This window comes from Gymnodraco acuticeps, unplaced genomic scaffold (assembly GCF_902827175.1).
Source record: "Gymnodraco acuticeps unplaced genomic scaffold, fGymAcu1.1, whole genome shotgun sequence".
Taxonomy (NCBI): domain Eukaryota; kingdom Metazoa; phylum Chordata; class Actinopteri; order Perciformes; family Bathydraconidae; genus Gymnodraco; species Gymnodraco acuticeps.
In genome coordinates this window covers 60,312-83,216 of record NW_022990184.1, presented here as the reverse complement: position 1 = coordinate 83,216, position 22,905 = coordinate 60,312, and the positions used below count along the sequence as shown (strand labels likewise).

At 41.5% G+C, this 22,905-nt stretch overlaps 1 long non-coding RNA gene across 1 annotated transcript; it reads left to right on the top strand.

Moving 5' to 3' along the window:
• The first annotated feature begins 9,254 nt into the window (after nucleotides 1-9,254).
• Nucleotides 9,255-11,930, top strand: LOC117547237. The gene is made up of 4 exons (XR_004569142.1): nucleotides 9,255-9,775; nucleotides 10,102-10,243; nucleotides 10,342-10,434; nucleotides 10,641-11,930. It is a non-coding gene; the product is annotated as an uncharacterized LOC117547237 (long non-coding RNA).
• The last annotated feature ends 10,975 nt before the right edge of the window (nucleotides 11,931-22,905 follow it).

The following is a 22,905-nucleotide window of genomic DNA, read 5'->3' as shown; positions in this document are numbered from 1 at the left end:
AATACCAATACAAAAAGTTTTTAATCTGTAGTTGCCAGCTATTAATTAGCACATTCTGGTGAGACGCTGAGTCTGGAGTTGTCCACTGAAACCTTAAAACTTGACTCCAAATTCCACCTTTATCTCCTGCTGCACTAGATGCTATTCCCCCTCCCCTATCGTGAGAAGTCTGGCCAGCTGTCATTGTAGAACACATACCACGTATCATCAAACGTGGGAATGAGGACATTGAAAGTGCGCCAGAGGGGGGAGTCTCTGGCCCTTTCTCATTTCACTAATTCCCCTCCTCGACTCCTATCCTCATGTCTTAGTCCTTAGTTTCAGAATCAAACAGAGCACTGTCATAATAACGTCACACTATCAGAGACTGGATATATCCCCATCCACATTTTATGTTTTTGTTCATACTGTATACTACAACTATAGTGTGTTGCATGTCCACTGGTTTAATGCCAAACTGCATTTCCTTTTCATCGTAACTTTTGGCTGGGCAATGACACTAAAGTGTGGGTTTCCGGCACAACGACAGAAATGCAACAATGACAATAAATGTAATCTAATCTTTTGCTGTTGTTGCAGGTCATTCTGGCTACCACGCCCCACTCATTCTGTTGGGTGGCCGAGGTCCCCCACAATACAGCATTTCGAGGGAGCAACTCTCTTTTTTGAGGAGCTGTGGTTTTACAGCTACAAAGATGGCGCAGATATTAAAAGTATCTCTGCGCACAGTGAGACGGCGTTTGAGGTATGTAGCAATTTCTTCAATATTGGAATGGGCTTCTTGTCTCTTTATTGTAAACATCCCAAGGAGGGGTTGTAGCCATGTTACACTATGCATGTTGTAAAGTAATTCTGAATACCGTAGGTCTCATATATTTAAAACATGTTTATGTTTCAGGCAGTTCCACAGGCCTGCACCTTGTCGTGGTGAGTGGGCTTTCAACCAAGCCAGGCCACACCGTTGAAAAGTACTGATCTAATAACAGATTTGTTCTTGAATCAACTTTTTCATGTAATTTTATTTCATTTTAAATAAAATGAAACATTCACAGTTAATGTAATTAGATTATACATTATTAATGTCATATATTTTTGCATACATTCACAGTACATATTTATTCAGTATGATAGTCTAACAGAAGTTACATCCATTTCTCACTTATTCTGACAATCTACTTAACCCAAAATAAAAGAACCCAATAAAAATAGTTGTTAAATAATAGAGAAGTCACGTTATAATATGAAGTCACGTTGTAATAACAATAACTAATCTAACTAACTAACTAATCTCTCTCGTTCAGATTAATATTGTCGGGTGTTCTTTTTCTGCTTTGCCAAAGACCACTGTGTCAAGTGTCCCATTTGGGTTGCCGTATGTAGCAGACCATCTCGCACATGCGCAGTACAGATCGGGCAGGGGGTGCAGATCATGTGGGCAGATCGGTAGTGACAGAGGTAATCGTCGTAACCAGCAGTCTTCATCCGCCTCTATCCAGTCTTTGACACTTGGAAAACGAGCACATGTGATACTGGTTAGGATAAACTAATGTTAATATATATATATATATATATATATATATATATATATATATTAATATAATTTCACATACCGAAACGTTAACGCTTGTCTGAGTATATCTTCCGTTGACTCTGGCTGTGGGTCTTACCGGCTGTTGATAGCCCTTATAAGCTAACGCTAGCATGCTTTATTCAGACATTAGCCTTTAGCCCGCTTGGATTTATGGGTGGCTAACGTTACTACAGTCCGGTAGCTCATTTAAGAAAATGTAACGTTATTTATGGGAAACGTTAGCCTACGTGTGTCTGGCCGTGACTGACTGAGTAGGCCGTAAAAGCTTGTGCTAATGTTTAGCATGCGCTAACGTTTATCTTGTGCTAATGTTTAGCATGCGCTAACGTTTAGCATGCTTTATTCAGACCACGCATTATCCAGTGAAGAACACTCAGCAGAGCATATATTTCTCAACACAACATTAACTGTAACGTTAAATGTTCTTAACCGAACTAGTGGACTGTAAAAACACTACCCACCCATGACTCCAATTCGACTACAGGCAGGGGCGGACTGGCCATCGGGACGTTCGGGACGAATCCCGATGGGCCGGTAGCCCGGTACCGAAGTGGGCCGGTCGGACCAATCGACGCGGCCCACTGCCCCACTCCGATCGGCCCACTTCGGTACAGGTGAAATTGTAATCAGCTTAATGCTTGGCCCATGTAGTGAACGTGGATCGCTTTATTTAGTGATCGGATACGATCGGAAAAGCATTCCATGTAAACGGGGCTATTGATAGGTTGTCAAACTTGTCAATCTTATGTTTTCGAAAGTAGGCTAATAGAGAGGCGAAGTCCCTCCCCTTCCGAAAGCCTCCATGGGACCCCGGAAGCGGAAAATTATACATTGAAGTCAATGGAGAGAGAAAGGTTATCTTTTGATCCCGTTTGAATTGTGCCACGAATGACACATATGATGTTTGTCAATTTAAAAGAACATTTTGCAAGTCAAAAAAATAAAAATGTGTCGTAAAACTGTGAAGTTACACATTTTTTCGTGTGAAACCGCTCAGTGAACTACAGGTCTCTCGTCTCGCACAATACGCGTCACCAACATAAAGATGGCCGTCACGTTAGCACATTTCACCACATTCTTTCAGAATGAGAATAAAAGTATTTTACGAGGTGAAAATCACTACAAGTCTGGGCACGTTGAGAGCTGTACCTATATGAAAGGGGAGTTAGTCGGTTCTGTAAGAGCAGCGGGACCGGCTTTACAAGGTTTCGGTGAGTAATATGAGTGCAATGTGTAACGTTAATGTCAGCTAGCTAACATTAGCTAACAAGGTACACTAACGTGTTTTTGTTTTAGTAACTAGTTTTCTCCTTAAGAAATGCGTGGTCTCTGTGTATGCTGTGGATAACATTAGTGTTCACAAGAACAAGGTACACTCCCGTGTTTTGTTTTAGTTGCTCTTCAGATTGAAGCGGACAGTTTTTTATCGACTATACTGTATGTGTGATCTCCTTTTTCTCGTTGTGTCATTTGAGTTTATTTGCTGTGTGTAGATTCAAAGATTTTGGTTATCTAGGCACAGCTGTGTGTGACTCCCTCTGGTACACTGGTATGTGTTTTCCTAATGTAGAGAGCATTGATTAATTAATAAACTACACACTGAGTCTGGATCCTGACCAAATCCTTTTTTATTGTTGATCAAATGTTTTTCAAAAATGTATTCATACACATTTAGAAAAATACAATGTACAATCACAACCAATACAACACAAATTACAAAAAATACAGAAAAAACAAACAATAACAACAATCAGACAAGAGGACAAAACTATGGAAAAATCAACCCTCCCACCCCCAGATCCGGACCATACTTGTATCATTGCTCATTCAATCTATTATAGCATGCTAACAAATGGTACTTACTTTATTTTTACAGATCTGCATGGGAGACGATGGCGCGATGCAGAGCGCTGTCTGTGATTGTGCACAGGAGATGTACAAATGCAGCCACGCTGCAGCATTGGCAATATTTGCCATGTGGCAGATCAGCTCCACAGATGTGAGTGCCAGTGGAGGAAGCCTGGCACTTAAAAAGTAGTCCAGTCGGTGTCTCAACTTTACCAACAGCGAGAGGAGACATACAACCCACTGGCCAGAGACATCGCCAACTGTCAACTGGGGGGTTGTAAACGAGGCCGAAGGGGTGAAGGCTTAGAATCGAGTCTGGTCTCTTTGTGAGTGAGTTGGGTGTTTTGGGAGCATCACCCGATGGACTTGTGCAGCCATCTGCCCTGCTGGAGGTGAAGTGTCCACACAGCCAGAGGAACATGACCATCACGGAGGCAGTCCAGTTACCATCCTTCTGTCTTCGTGAGGAGGGTGGGTCATATATTCTCAAGGAGAATCACCCATACTGGCACCAGGTCCAAGGGCAGCTGCATATCACAGACCGGAGTCTCTGCTACTTTGTTGTCTGGACCACGAAGGAGGCGATCATCATCCCCATCCCCAAAGACCCTGCATGGCATGGAAATCTCCTCCTCCTGGAACAATTCTACACCCAGCATATGCTCCCTGTGTTGGCCAGTAGAGAGGAGCACATTTCAATAAACATACTCTTAACACCCTCGGACTCTGCGTTGTGTTTGGTATGTGTGATGGGGTGTTATGCAGAGGGGAGGAAAACAGGACACAGCAGATTGGGATTGTGGTGGAGATGCTGAGCAGTTATTTAATTGTTGCATGTAATTATTATTATACTGCGTGCTTCTTAGTTATTCCATCTTTTGCTGTAACTGTTCGCAGTATGTAACTCTATATTTACTTGTTATCTACCACACTTCCTTCTACATCATACACCATCATTATACATGATGGTGTATATAGGATATATATATTTGTATACATATCTGTAAATTGTATAATTTTATTTAAACATCTTTTTGATCTCTCAAACTGAGTAAAATTGATAATAAAGTTGACTTTGAAAAATATATATATTCTTTATGAAAATAGTTGACTGTTGTCAAATGAATCCAAATGAAACATTGGACTGAACTACAACTACGCCTTTAAATCTCTACGGACTGTTTTTCAGTGGGATGGCAAGTTCCTATCTTTAAACATTTATTAGTTTTTTCTCAGAACAGATTTGATTTTCTGAAGTTAATTTAACTTTGCCGACCATGTAAGGTCATCATTAAAAGGTACAATCAATTTGTTTAGGGTTGAATAAAATAATGAAAAACATTTAATTTGGATAATTTACTGACAGAATAAGAAACTCAATGATGCTCTACTCACCTGTTCCTTTTTTATAAAGTGAAACAGTTGAAACGATAGATTTTAGTAAACTTAAAAACAACCTTCTCCAAAAGCTATCAAGGAATATACCGAATACTTACAATACAATACCTGTTACTCATATATTAATGTCTTTGTAACTTCAGTAAAACCACTACCTCACTCATTTCTTTCATTCATCACGGTTCAGTAAACTAAGTGATACATGAACCAGTTTAATCATTATAATAACGTAGGATGGCAACTCTTTGAAACTGTAGGTGGCTCTTAAAAGAGCCGTTGTGTTTGGGTGTGCTGGTCTCAGGTCAGTCTAAGCCCTCTCTCCACGGATGCGGCGGGCCAGCTGGATGTCCTTGGGCATGATGGTGACCCTCTTTGCTTGGTTCATCTTGGGGGGCAGCTACATGGATGTCGGTGCAGTCCACAATCATTGTGCAGTTGAAGGCAGAATTAATGTATTATTGACTCCGAATGAAGCACAACTTCATGTCATACAATACAATGACTTTATTTGTAATTGTGTAAAAAAATATGAGCATTGACTACAACCTGGTACAAAGCACACAGGCATCTTGTAAAAGTGAATTTATTTTTAGCGATCTATAATTTATTGGAGGGAATAAATCAGTTATGAGATCTTCTTCTTCTTCTTCGCTTTAATTACGAGTCTTATTATAAATCACCGAGCATGCCTGTGACATCACTTACGCGACCCAGAATGGGATTTGGGATTTGTAGTCTTTGTAGTAGCGTATTTTTCATAGTCTTATATTTCAGCAGTTTTACGACAAAATGTGACTTTTTTGACCTGGAAATGATTGTTTAAGATTGACAAACATCATATGTGTAGTTCGTGGCCCAATTCAAACGGGATCAAAAGATACGTGTTCTCTCTCCATTGAATTCAATGTAAATTTTTCGCTTCCGGGGTCCCATGGTCCGGAAGTAGATGGGCGTGACTTCGCCTCTCCATAGATGAACTGAAGGGGTTGGGCCGGGAGAGATGAGTCGTCTCTTCCAATTGGAAAGAGGGCGAGGCCCGCGTCAGAGGTCCACTCATCAGACAAGCTCCCTAGCTTCGTTTGATGATTAATCAGTAAGTTAGCTAGCGAAATTGAGAAAGACAAGATGGAGAACAGTAAAAAAAGAAAGGGTGGGGCTGAAAAAGCCAGAATGAAAAAAACAAAATTGCTACACGAAGATGCTGGAACATTTTCGAAAATCACAGAGCTGTTTAGTAGAAGGGCTCCCGCTCCCAGTCGCAGTAATAAGGAGGAGAATGAGAAGGAAGATGATGAACCACAGACCCGGCATATAATGACAGCAGGTGCAGTGTGCAGGGCTGTGTTAATTTATGTTACTGTTAGCAATAGCATTAGTTGACTGAGAAAACCGTCAAGAAAAAAGTTTAGCGATGTTACGACTAGTATAATATGCCCACGGCTGTGATTGACAACCTGGACAGCCAGTCAGAAGCTAGAATGCTAACCTAGAGAGCCAATCAGAACCTAGAACGGGCTGCAGGGCTTGCCAGACTATTATATTGGGCATACAGTTAGATGCATTAGGATAGAGTCATATGCTCATGATATTCCAAGTTAAATTATATAATATTAATATTATAATTTTAAATAATTATATTAAATAATATTAATATTCAATAATATTAATATTGCATAATAAGGACACAGAGATGTGTGGCCAATTCACTATTGCATTCATTTTAGTGATTGACATTACTGTGCATGATATTGTATTCCTTGAAGTTGGTTATTTAATACTGGACAAGTGCTCTCATAATGACTATTAGAATCATTTGTTGGTTAGACCACATGGCATTGATTGAATATCTGAGCTGCATGTGCATTGGCACTTCTTTTTGTTTACAGCCAGGCACAGGCAACCATTTTTGACTATACCCATACTTTGTCCTTAATCCCAATTGTACATTCACGTTACTGACTCCTACAGTCAGCCCCTTTGACACACTTCACACATGACACAGACATTTTTAAGAAACCTTAACTAAAGGAAGGTTTCATTTTGCACCTTACTTCTGTTGTCCATCTCTTTTATGTTATGGCTTGACTCTGGGGAATCTAGCCATAACAGTATACAGTATATGAGCATAGTAGATGTATCATTCATTTATCTGTAGGCTACAAGGGTGGCCCGCATGCGTGGGCGGCGGCCCGGTGTGTGGGCCGGTGCGTCTGAACGTCCCGGGCTGAATTTGTGTCCCAGTCCGCCCCTGACTAAAGGCTAAAGTCAATGTCTGAATAAAGCATGCTAGCGTTAGCGGTCTACCAGCATGAGTCATGGCCAGATTCAAAGGTAAATAATATACTCAGACAAACATTAAGTATATTAACTTTACCTTTTCTTAACTGAGGCTTGGTGGCCTGTAAACAGTATGAACAGGCTGGCTGCGTGTTTTCTATTGTAAATAAATAGATAAAACTATGAATTTGTATTTATTACCAGAGTAGAAATTCTGGTGTTAAACGTCAATTTAAGGACAGAGTAAGTGTGTTAATTTCATATTGACGAGCGACTTATATTTTAATTTTCAAGTTCAATTGATAAAGATATTGTAAATGTAACTTTAGTTTACAACATCGTGTTATATATTTTTACATCACCAAAATGTTGACCACTGTCCTAAAATAAAGTATAGGCTTTGAGTAACGAATTTTAGTGGGCTGTCTTTCATTTTGACACACAGAACAATGTTATAATAAACATACATGCATGTATGTTAAATGGATATATCCGCCTTCTTTCATTTATCTTTCCATTCCCACAACAATATACATAAATAAATGACATATTTTGGACATAGTTCGAATGGTGATTAATCATGATTAATTAATTTTTAAGCTGTGATGTAATCGTTTGACAGCCCTAATATATATATATATATATGATATATGATATGATATATATGAACTTTGTATGTAATACTTTGTAAAGTACAACACAATGCAATTTGAAAAGAAAGAATGTATTGAGTGTACACCTGCATTTCATTAATTCCCTCTTCACATCTCTATTTCTATTTTTCTCTTAGAGCGCCATGGCTGATATTGAACCACCTGTTCGATTGCTGATCATCTTGAACGACCACAACAGCGTCAGACTGGAGCTTCGAAATGGGATTCCCAACTCAATGGAAGAGCTCATTGAGGAGGTCAAGAATTCATGTGGATTGGAAGATTACATAAGGCTACAGTACAAAGACACTGATTTTTGGAACACATTTGTTAATCTTACATCTACACATGCGATTAAAGATTTAACAGTTATCAAAGTTGTCGAATTAGACCCCGATTCTACAACTGTGGTCTTGTACCCAGTTGAGATACCATTAAATAGTACCCCTACAAGTGGACTGTACAGTGAAGACTCCTCTGGATCTGTGAATACAGATGACACAGTATTACTTAGCGGCTCTTCCTCAGAATTAGGGATGCACCGAATATTCGGCCACCGAAAATTATCGGCCGAAAATGGTTAAAAATATCACCGAATGTCAGAACAGGCTTACGTTGGTAACCTAACGTGTTGTTGTGATGACGTAATAAAGACGCGGCGACCATGCTCGCGGCTGGCTCACAGGGGTGGGGGGGGGGGGGGGGGACATTGACCTTTGTCATCGAGATTGCCCTGAGCCTTTAACAAATCGTATTAAATAATCTGATGACAGACTGTAAACAGAATAGCTGAAATTTTAACAAACTAAATAACTCAGTTTCCGCTAATCATTAACCCATGTTTGTATAATGTAGTTAACTCCGTGTGTTGCTGCTAGCATACATAACACCTGACGTGGAAACGTTACTCGTGATGGAGCTACATAGCTGCTAGAAAGACAGTCGAACCCGGTACATTCCTCCGTCTGCATGCGGTGCACTTTTGCTAAATGTTTAGACAAATTGCTCGTGCTTACATGCTAAACTCTTATTGCACTTATGGTAACAAGTATTCTCCACATCGAGACGGGTAAAGTTTAACCACACCTCGGAGCGCGTTCTCTCCGCCACCTCCGCAGTGTGCTCCGCTGCATGTAGCAGCTGCGTGTGTGTAAACTGCCCCGCCCCCTCGCACACAGACGGGGGAGAGAGATCTCGTCTGATCGAAAATACATCATAGACGCATTTGTTGTCTTTGCATATTAGAAACGAGTTGGCGACACTAAGACTGCGATATAATGTTGTTTAGCAATAATACATGACTTATATAAATGTACTGTATGCATTCAAAAGTGCTGAATAAATGTTTTATGGACCCATAATAGTGATTATTATTTAAGTTAAGTTTTGCCATAATCATGTCTATTTCCATAATCAGGTAGCTGAACAACATTGGTAAAAAATGTATACATTATATATATATATTTCTATTAATCATTTTCGGCCTTTCGGCATTCGGCCAACTGTTTCCTATTTTCAGTATCGGTTTCGGCCAAGAATTTCCCATTCGGTGCACCCCTACTCAGAATCATTAAGAACACAGCAGTGGCCAAAAGTGTTTCCAATCCCGGTCTTCTCCTATGACACAGAATGTCAATTACAGAGAGGAAATGCAGAGTACACAAAGAACCAATCTAGACTGACACCAAGCTCAAATCATCTGCAGAGCTTGCTGTGAACTCGTTGAAGACCAAGTCTCAAGAAGAGTCCTACCCTGCGAAGAATTTTAAAGAGAGCCAGGCGAGCTGATGCCAACCATTTTCCATCCTTGCCGATTGGTGAGACTCCAGAAAGCATGGAGCAAGAGACAATTTTCCTTTTGGCAGAACAACAGAAAAGAAACAACCGGCAATCAATAAAAGAAAAGATGGCGAAGGCGTTTGGATACTGAAGACAAGAAATAGTGCATCGGAGGCCAAGCATTGAAGGCCTCTTGGAGCGGTGGCCTGCACTTTTTCACATGGAAGAGGTAATTATTTTTGATGAAACCCTTGATTGTAAGCCTGTAGTGGAGAAGAATTGAGGGCCCAACTAACTAACAACTATAGACAGCCGAGGCAAATATGTTGACGTTTATTTTTTAATATATATCACAATATAAGCTTTACATCTATTACTCTTAGTGTCTTTATTTGGTGGTGGTTTTCAATAAATATGTGGATTAATTAATTTAAATGTTACATTCATACAAGCTGACTTGGAGTACTTTTAATCAAACCATTGGCTCTTTATAAAAAACATGTGTATTATAAATTCTTAGTATTTTTTGTTTTCTATGCTGCTTATATTTTCTAGGTAAATGCTGAGTTAATGCGCATAACAACAATTCCATTGGAGACAAAGTTCTTGGCGCAGTTGGACAAACACTCAGGTCATCAGGAGCAGGGGAGGAGTTTTGAAACAGAAGACCACCGGGATCTTGCAGGTTTTGGATGAGGTATCTATGAATGAGTTTTTAATCTGTGGGATCAATGGCTGAATCCTCCTTTATTTGCATTTAATTTATTATATATATATATCTCTGTTCTTACTCAGACTGTGGACATCGCCATCAGAAGAGAATGCGTCCTCAAATCTCTAATGATCTACCTGGGTGAACCTGTTGACCATCTCATCAAAGAATTCCAGGTAAGACCTCCCACTCACTCACAAGAAGTTTGTTCATAAAAGAAAACATATTTGTACCGCATGGAAATAACTGCTTGGTTAGAAAGATAGTCATTTGTGATGACCTCCTGAGCTTTCCTCTTGGGCCGACTGAACTGACGCCTCAGGCCTGTTGAACTACACGCTGTGGTCCTCATCCATTCCCCTTTTTTTTGCATGATCTGCAGGACGCTGAGGCTGGAGAACTGGAGCAGGCAACAATGGAAGCCTTTGACACTGGGAAAGAGGATCAGCTTCATCGACCCAAAGACGTCAAGGTTCTCATCGAAGGAACAGAGGTCCTCAGCGGCTTGGTTGCGACAGCTTTTGCCATGCTCTTCGGGCTCATATACGCACTGAAATGGGGCGAAGCCTGCGAGCTAGTTCAGGCAGTCAACTCGAGCACTTATGCTGCATTCATACATAACGCCCCCTTGCCACTCTACAACCAACCAAACAGAGTCTCCTTAATATGCCGCTCTATTTAACCTGCCAGATCTCTCTCCATGCATTGCTTGCTGCTGCTATTGCTGCAGATACCTCTACGTCGCTGCTGCTCGCTGCCCCACCACCACCCCAGCTTCCACCTGTAGGCTCGGGGGTTAGTTATTTGATCATCACTCATCGTGCTATGTATATCTATGGAGTGATGATGCCCGAGCCTAGTCGCCAAACTCAACTATATGCTGCTTCTAATAAACATGTTAAAGGAACACGTGAGTTGTCTGACTGAACTTAAGATATCAGAAATAACTGCAATCCACTTTTGAAGTTGTGCAAAAAGTCCTGATGGAGGGGAAAAAGATGAGCCCAACAGTGAATAGACTGAGAACCCAGCTGGTAGACACTTTGTTACACTCACTCAGTTACCATTGTTACATGGTAAGGTTTCTAAAACCAAGGTTTTATAATAATTATGCATTGTAAAACATTTGCGAAAAAGTGTTGTGTTCAGAAGTTGCACTTACAGTATGACCGATTTTCACTGTAGAAGTTATGCATGTCTAATCATTTTCAGAGATTACATGTCTCACAGGCGCACGTTGTCAGTGTTGCTTTAAAAAAGTGTGCAGTGAATAATAAGGACATGTCTTTTTTCTAAGAGTTTGATGTTTGGAAACGGCCCACATATTACCGCATTTTAACTGTGGTACTTATTAACATGTCTAAGATCAGGTAATGGCTGCCTCAGAGGCCAAAGCTGGTTGTGTGAACAACTTGTTTTTCATTCAAATAAATGTGCTCTGGTGTTAAAATATACAGATTGATCTGAAGAAATTGAGTCAATGTAAAATATTTCGTGTGATTGATTACTCTAATATTTTTTTGTTGGTACAACGTTTTACTTTTATTAGTGTACCTTTCAGTTGCATTGCACTCCTTAAACGTGTTTGAGACACGTTAGATAACAATGTGGCTGTCATTTGATTAACTCTGAAAATACAGAGGTTTTTATTGAATAAATCACCCAAAAATCACATGAATTGAGTTACAGGTGTCCCCTCAGCTGTGCAGACTTATTTAATAATACGGTAGGAAATTGTGGAGTAAAGTTAATATCTATCTTGTACACACACACACTTTTCCTCTACTGATTATATTACTGGATGGAAACTGAAAGCACGGGAACATTAATAAACTACACAACAGAAAGTATGAATAACATTAATGAAATTGTGACTGTAGATATGTTTATACTTTATATTATTTACTATAAATGTTTAATTTAGATTTAATTATTGTGATTATTTTCTATCTAAATCTCACAATGGGGTAGGTTACAGGAACTTTTCATCAACAGATTGCTTTAGTCTGGCTTAACTCTTCACTGATTGGTTGCACACACTTTAAATGTACTGGCTATGCAAAACAGAAGGTGGGGCTCATTATCATATTAAAAAAACGCGCGTTTTAAACGGGCGAATAGTGGCACTTGAGGCTTTCCATATGTATAAGGGGGAAGTGTCCTATTCGAGCGCTGTTGCAGCTAGAAGGCGAGGGTTTTTCCCTGGCTCCTCCCTCTCTTACAGGGCGTTCACGTGTTGCAACAGGCACAAAACAAGCTATTCCCACGCATTGTTTTTGCTGACTTCATTGCATGCACTTACATCCCAATTATTCCCTTTCATCCTGCTGCGTTTGATTGGTGAAGTAGGCGACCCTTGCACAAAAAAATAATCTGTGCATCACTTTAAAATTACGTTTTTTAATGATAATTGTATTAATTATAACATCGCCAATAACTCTGCGTTATTTACATAACACACCTCCTGTAGATCCTCAGGTGTGAACGGAAATCATCATTAGTCACCTGTTAGTGCATTCCAGCCCGCCTGTTTGTCGTCCACAATGAGGTTCGCCAGCTCATTGTTTCTGACGTCTTCTAAACGGTGCTTGAATGTCTCTTTGTCCCCGGCACATGTTTCTCTCAGCGGCTGCTTCCTCAGCTCCTGCGTCTCATGGATCCTCTCCTCTGGAATAAGAGCAAAATGTTTGTTTAGTTTAATGTGAGCCACAATTATCCAAAAGCAAGCACCGTGGGGTGAGGTCGCAGCGCCAACATTTATTAATCTATTAAATTACTATTTGTCATAGGCAGTGGAGCATGAAAATAGTGTCTGGAGCAGGAAGACCAAACAGGATGCACAGCAGGAACGGTAAGAACCACACACACATACACACACTGTACCTCGTTTTCTTTGTGACATGTCCCATTGGTAAAAAGACAATGCAATGATAAACATGGATACCGCATATATGAGGAGCTGCTTGAATCCACTGTACTGTGCCATAGCAACAGGGGAGCTGTCAATGAATCAGAAACAAAAAGATTGACATTTTAGTGACACTAAATATGATGAATGATGGTAAAAGCCATTATCCCTATTTCTTCCTGATTGAATACTGTATAAATAGTAGGGGTGCACCGAATGGGAAATTCTTGGCCGAAACCGATACCGAAAATAGGAAACAGTTGGCCGAAAACCGAATGCCGAAAGGCCGAAAATGATTAATATTATAAATATATATATATATATATATATATAATGTATAATTTTTTTACCAATGTTGTTCAGCTACCTGATTATGGAAATAGACATGATTATGGCAAAACTTAACTTAAATAATAATCACTATTATGGGTCCATAAAACATTTATTCAGCACTTTTGAATGCATACAGTACATTTATATATGTCATGTATTATTGCTAAAAAACATTATATCGCAGTCTTAGTGTCGCCAACTCGTTTCTAATATGCAAAGACAACAAATGCGTCTATGATGTATTTTCGATCAGACGAGATCTCTCTCCCCCGTCCAGTGCTGGAATTGGGCCGGTACTCACCGGTACGCAGTACCGGCACTTCTGGTTCTGACCCATGGAGTACCGGCACTTCTTGCTCAGTACCGGCATGCTGGCGGTACTCCGGTACTCATGCACCGTGCCAGTACTCAACACTCTCCCGCCGTTCTTATTATACATCCATATATATATACAGCCGCCCGGTACTCAGTAGATGCGTCATGAGGTGCCGAACGGACATTCTCATCGCTCTAACCGCTGGAGTTTCACAGCGGCTGTCAGCTGTTTACTCCTGTCATTCAAACAGAACGTGCTGGAGAGGGGGCGGGGCTTATCTTATCCATGTAAATACTGTGGTGGAAACGACTATGTCAAAATTAACCTATTTGACCGTGATTTAATAGTAATACACGTTTCAAAATAATAATAATAATAATAATAATAATGCCGAAATAACAACATACTGAAAACTGTTAGTAAAACCATGTTTTAATGCTTTACAATTTACATACCTAGATGCACGTGTGTTGTGTTTATGCAGTGCAACTCCCACCCAGTGGGTGGCTATGTAGAGTGATAGAACAGAGCAGGCACGCCCCCGAGAGAAGGAAAGCAAGTCACGTCACAAATTAGCATTTCTAAAATGTTAGCGTGGATTAATAAAAGTGCAAAAAGACAGCGGTTGTCGCCGGAAGAAACTTCAAATACAGAGAATGCTGTGCCTGTGTTGGAAATTGTGTCTGATGGGGAGCTTTCTTTGGTTGATCCTCCTGCTCCAAGTTCTAGTGCATTAGCATTAGCACTAGCTCCGCCGCCTCCTCCAGAGCCTCTAACGTTAGCTGCTGCTGGCGCAACTGCCACCACCAACACCGGGCAAAGCGATGCACCTGACTGCTGGACAACGGACCAGGTGCAATATTTTTGCAAGACCAATGCATGGCTCCTTCTTAAAGATAAGAAGCTAGGATGTCGGATATGCAGAGATGTCAAATCTTTGGGAATACACACTGGACAAGGACTGAAACTGTCAACTGAATGGGGTGAGTGTGCAGTGTCTCATTTCGGTGTTGACAAGGGCAAACAACAAGCTAGCCTGAGAAAAAAAATCAAAGAACATAAAGAATCACAAGCCCATGTAAAAGCTGCTGACATCCTTACATCTGCTTCACGTGAAACTATTCAACATCAAGTGCAGTCTATGCATAAATCTGAATTAGACACCACTATCAGAGTTTTTCGAACGGCATATAAAATTGGCAAACATAGCCGGCCATTCACAGACATGCCAATTGATTTGAATGTACAGAAACTGAATGGGCTGAACGTGGGCAGGGTTTTGCACTCCAATAAAACCTGTGGCGAAATCATCGACCACATAGCTCATGAGCTGAAGAAAAAAATGGCAAAAGACATTACAGAAAACCAAAGAAAACTCTGTGTTTTGGTCGATGAATCTACCACTATTAGTGGTAAAACGGTGCTTGTTGTGTGTCTACGCTCAGCATTAGCTGATGCTGAGCCCGAAACGTTTTTTTTGGGAGCTGATCGAGTTGGATGGAACAACGGCTGATGACATCACAAAGGCGTTAATGGAGTGTCTTGGAAGAGATTTTAACGAGGACTTTTTAGGTCAGTGTTTCGTTTCTTTTGCATGTGATGGGGCTTCAGTCATGCTAGGGAAGAGAACAGGCGTTGCTACCCAGTTGTGTAGTAAATTCCCAAGCCTGTTTGTGTGGCACTGCTCCAATCATCGTCTAGAGCTGGCAGTTGGGGATGTGGTCAAGGAGGTCTCAGGGCTCAATCATTTCCAGATCTTTTTTGACAAACTCTATTCCTTGTTCCATGCCTCCCCCAAAAATCAGAGGCAGTTAGCGCAGTGTGCGCAAGCAGTCGGACAGCGTCTCCTGGTGATAGGGCGTGTTTTGTCCATCCGCTGGGTGGCTTCAAGTGAAAGGAGCGTCAGAGCAGTCTGGGAAAACTACCGAGTGCTTCATGATCACTTCACAAATGCTGCAAACGACACGAGCAGGGATTCCAGAGACAGAGCAAAGTACAAGGGCCTGGATGATGTGCTCACATCTGCAACGTTTGTCAGCAATCTGGGACTGATGTACGATGCGCTCACAGAGCTCAGCGACCTCTCTCGGCAACTCCAAAAAAGAGAGATGACAATGCCTACAGCAGATAGGCTCTTAACTCGAGAAATACGAGTTTTTGAATCCATGGTCACCATGCCTGGCCCACACATGACTATAGTTCATACAGCTCTAGCTGAGAAGTCCTTCAAGGGTGTTGCCCTGCGTGAGAATGGCAGGCTTGTACAGATTCATGCAGGTCAGTTTTTCCGCAGTATGGTAGAGAATCTGAGACACAGAATGACTTCCACAACCTCCTCTCATGTCAGCACAAGAGAAATCCCATTACATGGCCGGGAGGCCCGGGACAATCAGCTAATCCAGGACATGAAAGTTATCCATCCTGGAAGTTGGCCTGAAGAGGAGTTAGACGTACAGTATGGGGACGTAGAGGTGCTACGTTTGTGCGAAGTGCTGAAAGTGGACAGAAGAGAGACTGTTCAGGGCTTTCGCGAATACAAGGAAACCAGGGCATCCCGTACACCTGCTGCCATGGAGCCTCTACTGAAAGCAGTCCGAACCATCGCTGTCTCCACTAGTGAGTGTGAGCGGGCATTCAGCTGCATGAACGATATCCTTACTGCAAAAAGGAATGCTCTCTCTGTCAGCCGACTGTCCAGCCTGGTTTTCATTAAATGTAATGGACCATCACTAGGACAGTTCAATCCGGAACAGTATGTGAGGTCCTGGCTGGCAAAGGGAAGGAGAAGTGCTGATGAAAGAGCCTGTCCAGCTCCAGCCCCTGATACTGATGTCCCCAAGGCCTTCTGGAGCCTTTTCTAACAATGTGAAGTATATTGCAAAGCAGCTCACCCAGTGAGAAGACTTTTGGCATAATGTGCCGATTTGTACAGATCCTGGAGATAGAAGGACTTCAGACCAACCAGGGAGTTATCTGATCAGCTTGGTGTTCAATGTAACTCTTTACCATGGCTCAGACTTTGTTACTTGCAGTTACAGTTTCTCATTTTAGATTGTGCAAATTTTGCATTTATTTTTTACATGTTCTTTGTTCATGCTCTTTATCATTTTTCTGAGTTGGAAAGTTAGATTGCATCATAGTTTACTTTATACATATTTGTATTCTTCAGTGGTGAAGTATATTGCAAAGCAGCTCAGCCATGTGAGAAGACTTTTGGCACTTTTTCGTTTTTCGTTTTCTGAGTTGGAAAGTTAGATTGCATTCAAAATGTACAGAAATACTTAATTTTGTTAAAGCTTTTTATAAAAAATGCTTCTGACCAGAGCTTTGTTTCCTTGTCATTACTGTTGAACACCACCAGAGGGGCTCTCACCTGAAAAGTCTCTGCTTCATGTGTCTTCAGCAGAAGATCTAGACTTTGATTGCTATATTTTCAGTTAATATTGACCTTACTGAGCTTTAGCCATATCCGCTGCCTATCATAAAAAATGTTAAGTACAGTGAACCTTTCTAAAATATACAGTAGTAAAGAGACAAACCCACCAGCATTATAGTAGCCAAATTCTTGTTTGTGGGCTGTATATATAAAATTGACTTGAAAAAGTTGCTGATTTTAGAGTACTGGCACCTTTTTCATTCCAATTCAAGCACTGCCCCCGTCTGTGTGCGAGGGGGCGGGGCAGTTTACACACACGCAGCTGCTACATGCAGCGGAGCACACTGCGGAGATGGCGGAGAGAACGCGCTCCGAGGTGTGGTTAAACTTTACCCGTCTCGATGTGGAGAATACTTGTTACCATAAGTGCAATAAGAGTTTAGCATGTAAGCACGAGCAATTTGTCTAAACATTTAGCAAAAGTGCACCGCATGCAGACGGAGGAATGTACCGGGTTCGACCGTCTTTCTAGCAGCTCTGTAGCTCCATCACGAGTAACGTTTCCACGTCAGGTGTTATGTATGCTAGCAGCAACACACGGAGTTAACTACATTATACAAACATGCAGTGGCGGCGGGTCATTAGGGGCAGGTGGGGCACAGCCCCACCTAGTGTCAGAAGAAAGTATTACAAATAATGATTACAAAAAAATACTAAAAAATAAATAAAAAAACATATAAAATATATTTTAAGGTCATGTTTAATAATCTGATTCGTCTGTACATTTCTGTTTTAGTCTGTGTTCTTCTAATTAGTGTCTAGAGTGCCGTTTTGAGCTGTTTAGAGCCATGTGGGACACAACCCGATCCTGCCCCTCCCTCTCACAGTCTAAGTGAACGGTGATTGTAAAAACTACACTGCGCATGCTCAGAGTATTTTTCTATTTAATGTGTGTGGCAAAAAAATAGTGCTCCCATCCCCACCATACGTCATCTCACATAATTCAGAATTGATTGGCTGTAAGTACTCACGTGTGCAGTGCTGCGAAACGTCACGTGTAGTTTGAAGAGGAGACGAGAGAGCAGCATATAGCTAACATCACCAGCGATTAAAAGAAGTAAAAAACTGAAAGAAAATGAATGAAGTTGACCATTTACTGGAGCACACATTTGAGACACTTAGTCTCGGAGAGAAACTGGAGGTAAAGCGCCTCGGTGCCCACCATCCACCGGATTTCCAAATGGTCCAGACTGCGGGCAAAGTTAAACGTGGGTTTAACGCTGAGTGGTTTGCTAAAAAGAAATGGCTAACGGCGAGCATCCAGAAGAATTCCCTCTTTTGCTTTCCTTGCCTGCTTTTTGGTGAAGATCAAGGTACTTGGTCGAGGACAGGTTACAAGGACTTAAAGCATCTTTCGGAGAGGACAATGAAGCATGAGAGCAGCAACAGTCATTTGGAAAATGCCGTAAAATTGGGATTACTTGGAAGGGTGAATGTTGCAGCTCAGATTGACAGCGCCTACAGACGCGGCATTGATTCTCATAATAGGAAGGTGGAAGAAAACAGGTACGTGCTTGGTCGGATCATCACCTGTATTAAACTGTGTGGGAAATGTGAGACAGCACTGCGGGGCCACAACGAGTCTGCGGACTCTCTGAATCCAGGGATATTCAGGTCAATTTTCGAGACAATGTGTGAGGGCGATTCCAGGCTTCAACGGCACTACGAAGTTCAGCTTGTTTTCAAAGGGACATCAAGCACCATACAGAATGAACTCTTGGACTGCATGTATGATGTGTACAGGGAGGAAATAGCCAAGCAAGTGGACAACACATCATTTGTTGCCGTTCAGGCCGACGAGACAACCGATGTCTCCTGTAAATCGCAAATGGTGATTGTGCTGCGATACATTATGCCTGACCTCACAGTTACAGAGCGTTTTTTGGAGTTTGTGGAAGTAAAGGACAAAACTGGTGTAGGTCTCTCTAACAGCATCAAGGCTGTTCTGGAACCCCTGAAGCTGAAAGAAAAGCTAATCGCTCAGACCTATGACGGGGCGGCCGTCATGAGCGGTAACGTGCGCGGGGTACAGACGGTGATGAAGGAGACGTACCCAAACGCTCAGTTTGTTCACTGCTACGCCCACCAACTGAACCTGACCCTGCAGCAACTGTGTTCAGCAAGGATGAGCATCCTGAAGGTGTTTTTTGCAGATCTAACTGCTTTTTCCACTTTTTTCTCCGGTGCTCCAAAACGTGTTGCAGCTCTTGCAGAGGCAACACAGAGACGCATCCCACGGCCACCGGCTGTGAGATGGAACTTTAAAAGCAGAACTGTGAACGCGGTTTGGGAGACCCGAGATGCACTACTTCAGTGTATGGAGCATATACGCGCACAACCAGGATGGGATGCGGTCACCATAAGTGAGGCATACGGCCTGTCAAAGAAACTGCGGGACCGAGCATTTATGCAGCTCCTGGAGTTTTTTTCGTTGCTTATGCCAGAAGTGGATGTTCTATACAACACTCTGCAAAAACGAAGCATCGATGCACCTGGGATCAACAGCGCGCTCTGCCGTTTCAAGGAAAATGTTCAGAAAATGAGGCAGAAAACTGATGCATTGGCCGCCACTGCTCATGATGGAACAGACGAGCCAGGCCGACGAGTCAGCAGCACAGCGCCGGTGATGAAGGAGGCTTGTGACACAGTCATCTCACAGGTGGAACAGAGGTTCTCACAGAGTGACCATTTGATCGCTGCAAAGCTTGTTGACAGCTCATTCTTCCCACAGCATGTCCTGTCATTTCCTACACCTGAGCTTGACTGCGCCGTGAAACTGTGGCCTGCGTTGGGAAACAAGGAGAAGTTGAAGTCTGAGCTGACCACGCTCTACCGCCACAGTGAGCTTCACACTGGAAACACTGCCCTGTCTCTGTTGAAATCCATTCACGAGAACAACTTGGAGGAAACGTTTGCTGAGACTGTTATTTTGGTCAAAATAATAGTGACAACTCCGATGACGACATCCGAGTCAGAGAGGAACTTTTCCACCCTCAAAAGGATAAAGACTTTCACTCGCAACACCATGGGACAGCCGCGACTTACGCATTGGCCATGCTTTCAATTGAAAGCCAGTTGATCCAGCAACTACAGGACTTCATCCCCAAAGTGATAGACACATTCTGTCAGAGGAAGGACCGCCGTGCCGCTTTTCTTTTCAAGTGAGCCTTCAGCTTTGGTAAGTTCATTTATGTCATATATTTTGTTGATCTTCTGTGTTTTGCCTCTGCTGGATCGATTGATATTGTGACCTCGATGATGAGTGTCTGTGTTTTCCTTATATTTACAGTCTATGGTGTTTTAATGCTAAAGCATTACGGTTGTTGTTATTGTTAAGAATTACTTTGTGATGGTGACCTTTACTCAGGGGCGGACTGGCCATCGGGAATACCGGGAATTTCCCCGGTGGGCCGGTGCTGTGCGTGGGCCGGAGGGCCAAAACAATAAATACATTTTTTTTTTTTTTTTTTTTGCCTAAATCCTACCGGCCCACATTTGTAAGTATACCGGCCACTCCCTTTTTTTTTTTGCTTAACTAAATCCTACCGGCCCACATTTGTAAGTGCCCACATTTGTAAGTGTTCCGGGCCGGCCACTCCCCATCAGGCCCGTAGCAGCTGTCACTGCGCAGTGAAAGATCAGGAGTGAGTTACTGATGGATAAACAAGCTCCAAAGCGTAAAGGAGGTGCACAAAAACTTAGGGATAAAAAAATGAAAGCACTTGAGGAAGGTTCAGCAAAATCAAAAAAAATTACAGACTTTTCGTTTGGTCCTGCAGCTGGTTCTAGTTGTAGTACAACCACCACCGGAGAAGCTGATGTAACGTTAGCCGACACAGCGGCCATTCCCAGTGGCAGTGAGTCCAGCAATGAAACTGACACAGCACAGCGGCATCTAGAGCCCAGTACTGATATGATGGTAAGTTAATGTTATGATTGATGCTGAAAGTGAAAATCCTCATTTGGCTAATGCTAGCTTGCTTTTTAATGTAGCAGATGAGGTAATATTAGCTAGCTAGCCTATTTCTAGCTAGCTAGGCTATTGCCTACAGTACATTGTGTGTTCACAGGGACAGCTAATGCATTAGCTAGCTAGCCTATTGGCTACAGTACATTGTGTGTTCACAGGGACAGGGTAAAATTAACACCATTCACTGACCAAATTCTGGTGAAATATGCAAGCTGCTGGTAGATTTGCTTCACTCATTGACAACTGTAGAGATAACTTCTGTGTAGCTATGCAGTGGGAGTCACCGACTCAGGAAGGAGACACGGGAAGAGCAGTAGCTTTGATGTCAAACACATGATGGTTTATTTGGAGTTAACGGCCGGAGGATTCACATCACAAGTCCAAGAGTCAGAGGTTCTGACTTCACGGTAGAGTTGCCACGTCAATTCTGGAGAGCCTCTCTCTTGCCAGCCCATCTAACTGGTTTCGCAGAGAGTAAACAACATATTTGAGGAGATAGCCTAAACAGTGTGGGAACACAGAGCTACTTGCCTCGGACACTTATGACCTCGAAGATTTTACCTTGGAGTCCACAAATACAGAGAAGGAAGTGTCCCAGTGTACCCACAACACAGACCATCTGTATCCCAGTATTGACCGGTCACAGAATGGGAACAATAACATTATTGGCTAAGCCGCCTGTGTCCTTAAAGAAGGTAAACAGACATCAAGGTTTGTCCTGTATGTTACTAATTGGCGTCTTATGATAATTATTTCCACAACAGTCCTCTCTTTTTATCATTTATGATAACCTAAAAACATTAGTCTAATAATAATTTGGTCAATAATTAACTCAATAGGCGTCTCCAGGTTCGAGTGTGGTCTCACCTTCCATCAATTATATCACAAAGTGGAATAAGATTGAAACATTCAATCACAATGATTGATACAGCCAATCATAATAGGAAAAATCATCTCTCATCAGTGTTTGATCATCTTTTGTCAAAAGCATAATAATGAACACACATAAAACACAGGTGCACAATGGCTAAATATTTGTTTTTAAACTAATATATTTGATCATTTACCATTAGTTAATTTCATTCATCAAACTATAAAATCAAAACCAGCTTGCCGCTTTAAAGATTTACTTCAAGGCAATCACTAGTCAAAAGCATTTTAAAACTCAGGATCGTAAGAGATCCAGATAAACATTCACAGTTAGAGTATAGAATTCACACTGGTGATTTGATCAATCTGTAATCTGCAAAAGTGCAGTGTCCTCAATTTTAGGATTACTTTTACCGTTTACTCAAATACGCTTTAGTCAAGAGTAAGGCACTTAGTGAAATCAATACATTCATTTTAGTCAAGTACATTGTTCAAAATCTGAAAAGGAAAAGTTAGGCAAATATTCAAAGACTTTTGTAAAAACCTGGAAAGGAAGGATTAAACATTTTTAAACCTTGAATTATTACATTTGTAAATGCTACCACTGATCTGTACCAAATTAAGTCTATCAAGTATTCCTATTAGCCATACTTACCTGGGCTACTTATGGTACTTGGAAAGGATTCTTCTGTGTTTATCTAATGTTGAGAATATCAATTTCTTTAAATTATACTTCTCTAATTTGAGGATCAAATATGCTACATAATTGTTATATGAAATATTATAAATATTTGTTTTGGGCCAAAACTGAAAT